Genomic DNA, 6,000 nt, shown 5'->3' on the forward strand with positions numbered 1-6,000 from the left:
GGTAGTTCCTGGTCACTGGTTGACGCTGGATGGTACGACACGTCAATGTGTATAATAAATGAGCAAGACAGTGCGCACAAGTGCCTGACCAGCGCAAAGCACCACATCCAAGCTTGTTTATCTAATTGGGCTCTTCCAGCTATTGTGTGTGTGCCTTTACCTGTGCGCAACCCAAGACCCCTGTCTGAGGGCTGGGGGCTCCCTAGAAATTGGTGCCCTCTTCCAGAGCTTAGGGCCACGCTTCCAACTCTGGAGAGAAGGTGCTCGCTCAGATCCTCATCAGGTAGAATCCAGCAACTGGCTATGAAGGTAGGATGGGGACTCTGAGGAAGGAAGCACGCTCCTCATACCCCCATACTTGCCAACATTCTGTGACCAAAAAGATGTAGGATTTTTCCAAGTTTCAAAAATAATTCCCATAACAATGACATTACAGGAACATACAAAACATACATTGTTGGCACCATTCACGCATTCTAAAATACACATGCAGTACATATTTATTGCATGTTGAACACTGAATGACATGGTAACTGATAACCCCCTCAGTCTGATAGGCAGATGCTGTGTGACGATGTTACACTCTGCCACTTGCCTTACTGGTGCTTCACCTAAGGATTGTTTGTCCCGGCAAGAGTGCAGGACAGAGTCAAGTAGATGTCAGGTCAGTGGATTGGTCTGAGCCCAATCAAAGTAATCACCTACCAGCCCACTACACAGACTAATTCATCTGTTGCATGTTTTGTCCTGGAGCATGCCTCAGAATCACATAAATTACCTACCACTGTAAAAAGCAGTAGGATCTGTCACTGAAAATCTGTAGGCCGTAGGACTGCTTAAAAAGCAGTAGCCTACTGCCTAAATCTGTAAGGTTGGCAAGTATGTACCCCCACCCACTCCAAGGTCGCATGCTAACATGGGACCCTCGAACATCCCCTCTTAGAGTTCGACACCGTAGAGACACCATCGCCCCTAGGACTGAAATGGGTGCTCTGGGTCGAGACATTGGAGCTATACTTTGCCACCACTAAAGAGAATGATGACGACTCTAAGAAGCCTGCAATGGTTTTCTATGCAGGGCTGAGAGTATACAAAATCTTCAAAACACTGACGCCTGTCGATAACTCCTGTGCAGCTTTGAAAACATCCCTAGCAATCTACTTTAACCCACAGGCCAACATAGATTTCGAGAGGTTCCAGCTACGCCAATCATGTCAAATGGCATACAAACCCATCAACGCTTTTCACAAAAGGCTGAGGCAGCTGACCTGAACCATGGCACACGAGCAGATGAAGTTCGACCCAATTGATAAAAGGGTGCCACTCGAACAAATTAAGGAGACAGATACTAAAGGATCCCGGCCGCCCCTTACAATGGACATGAGAGCTAGGCGACTCTCATGAACTTACCAAGAGTAGAGTAGAGACAATGGGAGTAGCCTTCCAGCACGTTGATGTGATGCAAGTCCAAGCGGTGCAGCCCAACTACCCAGGGAAAAGTAGAGGGAAGAAGACAGCACCCAAAGAAACCCAAAATACCTACACACCGATGACTGCTGCCAGAACATGTAACTACTGCAGAGGAAAGACACCCTACATGAGGTGTTGCCTAGCAATAATAGCAATAAGACTGGTATGCACCAATAGCAGTGGGCTGAACCACTTTACTATTGTGTGCCACGAAAGCACCAAGGTGCCACCCCCAGACTCCATAAACCTGTAAGACTGCCAATTGCAGGCGAATCATGGAATATTCCTTATCTGCACGATGACGCCAACTACGTTGCAGAATCCTGGTACGGTGAACGCCAATAGCAGCATGAATAGGCCCAGGTTTATCTGTGAACGTTATGAGCTGCACACAGTTCATTCAGACCCACAAGAGTGAACATCTTTGCATATGGACGAGATGCTCCCATCCCTCTGAATGGTATAGCCAAAGTGACATTCTAACACAATAGAACAGCTGTAGAGAGCAAAATCTACATCACAGTGGCCGACAAGGACATCTTATTCAGCTGAGACACCGCAGAGAATCTAGCACTGGTCCACTTCACATTTACCTTGCACGAGGACGAAATAGACCACTGGAAGAACTAGAGGAATTCTTCCTGGAATTGGCTGAAGCACAGATAGGTAGGTGCCTTTCCACTTATGCCCTCAAATTGAGGAACAGTTGTGCAGGGTGGAACAAGCAGGCATCATAGAAAAGGCAGACGGTGCCATATGGTGGGTGTCGCCCATCATTGTAGCCCGCAAACCAAAACAACCCAATCAAGTGCGCATCTGTGTGGGCTCTGATGGATCCAGGGAGTTCGTCCCTTCTCCCTCAGAGGGAGGCACCACATTTGGCACTAGGAAGGTGAGCCCGCTATGCAAAACACTAGCTACGGGACAGGACAAGCAGGATCTCACTGGGGGAGTCCCCTGCTCTTAGCGGACAAGGAATCCGCAGTAGATAAGTCTACAACATCTTAAAGTGATCCCAATGTTGGTTGTATCCATGGGATCTTATTACAATACAGGTGTACAGGGACCTTTAAATGTGCTTGGTTTGGTTGCTGACTCTTCCATGCTGACTGAAACTAAGAGCCAATGGGGTTGTGTCTCTTGGTGCAGAGAGCAGCGTAAAAAGGCTGAGACCCTTACCTGCAGAGGAGGAGCTGCCCAGCCAGAGCAAAGCTGCGCTCACTGCAACCCTATGCTGCAGCGCAGAGCCAGAACATCGTGGAGGTATGACCACATCGCATACGTGGCGGGTGGAGAGGACTCATAGCCCGTGGAATGCTGCTGAGTCCAGAAGGGCAGAGGGACCCAAGCACCGAGGTCTCAGAAGGCGAGAGACTGAACTGTCACCAACGCAGCATACCGGCGTGCCCGAAGGACCCTACCCGGACGAAGAAGCAAAACCAGGGAAAGGACAGCCCAAGAAGCACAAATCCCATGCTACAATAACTGCCATCTCCCCCGAAGAAGAAGACAGCAGACAAGCAGGTACGGTTTTCACGCTGGGAGAGGATGGCGGACGGCCGAGCTCTGAGGTTCTCCAAAAGTGAGCATGGTCATTAAGAAACAGCTAAAGTATCCGAGGGCCTTTGTGGAATTATAAGAAACGAGAGACCAAGAGAAACACCCAGAGGGGGTGACACAGAACCCAATAACCCACAAGGGCATACCAGATGCCGGAGAGCACGAGAAACACTCTGAGGGGTGATACTGAACCCAATAAACATTGAGGTGTTACCCAATATCAGTGAGCAACAGAAGTACCCTGAGAGGGCAAGCCCGAAACAAATAGCCTGCAAGGGGTTACCTAAGACCAGCGAACAAGAGTCACACCCAGAGAGGATGAACCTGAACACAATAACCCATAAAGGCTCACCAGAAATCCGAGAGTAGCGAAAGCCCCTGAGGGGGCGAACCTGAGTTGAAGGTTATTTAAAAAAAAAAAAAGATTTTCTATTTTCATAACAGATGTACTTAAAACAACATTTCTTGAACTCCAACCAGACCCCACTGCAGTATGCACTGCTTCCTTGGAGCCTCAGCTCCACCACGCACAGAGTCAGAATATATCCAGAATCCTTATTTTATGTGGACACCATTGTACCATGTAATCACCCTGCAAATAGTTCAACACCATTCCCCAATCCTGCTTATACGAGTCACTGTCTCCCTGTATGTTGTAGGTTGCCCATTCCATTGATCCAAAGCTCCATACTTTCTGCAGCCAGTCCTGATTAGTCGGACTCTGTCTTTGTTTCCAATGTTGAGCAATCGTTAGCCATGCCGCTATTGTTAGGGGTATGAAGGCCCTCTTCTGTTTCTTGGAGTGCGTTCTCACTGAAGGTTCCCACAGGCCGCAAAGCCAAATCCTTTTGTCCAGTGAGTCTGACGCCTGAAACATTATCCTCATTTGTGCTTGCACCCCCTTCCAGAATGGCTGCAGGATCGTGCAATCCCACCACACATGTAACCAATCTCCTACTGCCCCACATTCTCTCCAACAGCGCTCTGAGACTAAGGGATACATGGCATTAAGCCTTTCTGGGGCATAATGCCATTTAAATAGTACTTTGAGCCACATTGCCCTCACTTGTATAGATCATGTTATTTTTGGAATTAGATCCCACACATAAACCCAATGATCTTCTGGTATGACTATGCCCAATATCTTTTCCCACTTTATCATATATTTCCAATAAGATAGAGGTGCATGGTTGTTCAGATGTTTATACAAAGTCGAGATCATTTTCCCCGCACCTGTGTGGGTCGTAAGGAATTTCAAATGGGGTCAATTGGCGCATAGCCGCTTCTCTGATAATAGGACCATTTAGCCAATGCTTCATTTGATTATATCGAAATCTATCTTCTTCTTTCAGTCCTATCTCCCTTTTACATTTCTCAAATGACCTAAGGGTATGCCCCAGAAACATGTCCCGAATCTTTTGAGATCCCTCCTCTCTCCATACCTTAAATGCCCCTCGTTCTTTCTCAGGTGGAAAATCTGGATTACCAAAAATTGGTAGAAGTGGGGAGGGTTTCTCAGTCAGGGCCCCCGTTCTAACTACTGTGTCCCAGATCTCTGCTCCTAGGCCCACGATTTCACTGGCCTGAACATTAGGATGTCTATGTTTCTTATCTAGCCACAGAAATGACGAGAAGGGTTTTCCCGCTACTGCCCTATCCTGTTTCGCGCCAATTTTCTGACGGTCCTCTGCAAACCACTCTCTCACCACCCACCACAACAGTTATGGTGGCTGGACAGTGGTTTGCATGCAGTCTGCATTCGCTTATGTTCAAAATGACATGGCAGCATGTAGCCTGAGATGTGAGGACATCTTCAGGCCTGCTCCCAGCACTGAGTGCACATCCCCTCTCATATACATATACATTTCAGGCTGTTGCTTTCTATCAATACATTCCCCTTGTCATTCTCACAGAGACTTCTAGCATTTGAGCCACGGTACTTTGGACATTACATTGGTGATGGCTGTACCAGATAAGCCAGCTAGTCGATGAATATAGTGGTTTCTCTTTCTTGTGATGTATCTGGAGGTGAAAGTGGGAACTGATTCCGTAGGGCAGCGGAAGAAGGCTATCAATACCTTGGGTGTGGAGGGAATACTAACATTTTGTGGTGTGCATGTACAGCCTCCCCTGGATGCGGCAGATGACAATTCATTCTATTTAAAGGCAATTGGGCGATGTGCCCGCCATTTTGAAAACAAAGAGAATGTGGTGCTGCCCAAAATAACATTTCACAACAGAGATCAAGGACTATGTGGTTAAACTCCATAAATTATCTGTTTTGGGTGATTTCAAGACTCAAATAGACTCTCCATTCAGAAACATGCTACGTGTGCATGCCAACAGCCACAAGAATCAAAACAAAATAATTCAGGAGAAAAATGTAACTTTAGATAAAGTGATGCAGATGGCAAGATCCATAAAAGAGATGATAGCCAGAAGGAACGATAACAGAGTGTAGGCCCACAAAGCGGAAGTGCATACTATAGATTACAGGCGGGGTCCAGAGGCTGGACAAGCTCTAGAAGGGCATAACAAGAAACATTCAGAGAAGCCAATGTGCCATAGGTGTAGCAATGAAAACCACTTTGCAAATAATCCTGCATACCCTGAAAGATTCAGAGAATGGGCTTTTTGCCACCAAAGATCTAGAAAATGCATTGCGATGATGGAGAATTGTAGAAGAAATTATAATTTACCATATGAAGAAACATTTACCCTTCTGGGCTTAAACACAATTCACAAGAAAGGGTGAAAACAACATTCTATCTTTCCTGTGGGCAGAAAAGCAATTGACCTCATGTCGTACCAGTAGTCACTTAAAAATAAATGGTCAGCAAAAGGCGAATCACAGCCAATAAAGAGAACTTTGAACCAGAGCATATGGTGGAGTACTGGTGAAACCATAAGGGTAAGAATATTGTCACTTCAAAGGATGCACAGCAGATACCAAAGAGCACAGAGCTGAGG

This window comes from Ambystoma mexicanum, chromosome 9 (genome assembly GCF_040938575.1).
Source record: "Ambystoma mexicanum isolate Mex_15411 chromosome 9, UKY_AmexF1_1, whole genome shotgun sequence".
Classification (NCBI taxonomy): Eukaryota; Metazoa; Chordata; class Amphibia; order Caudata; family Ambystomatidae; genus Ambystoma; species Ambystoma mexicanum.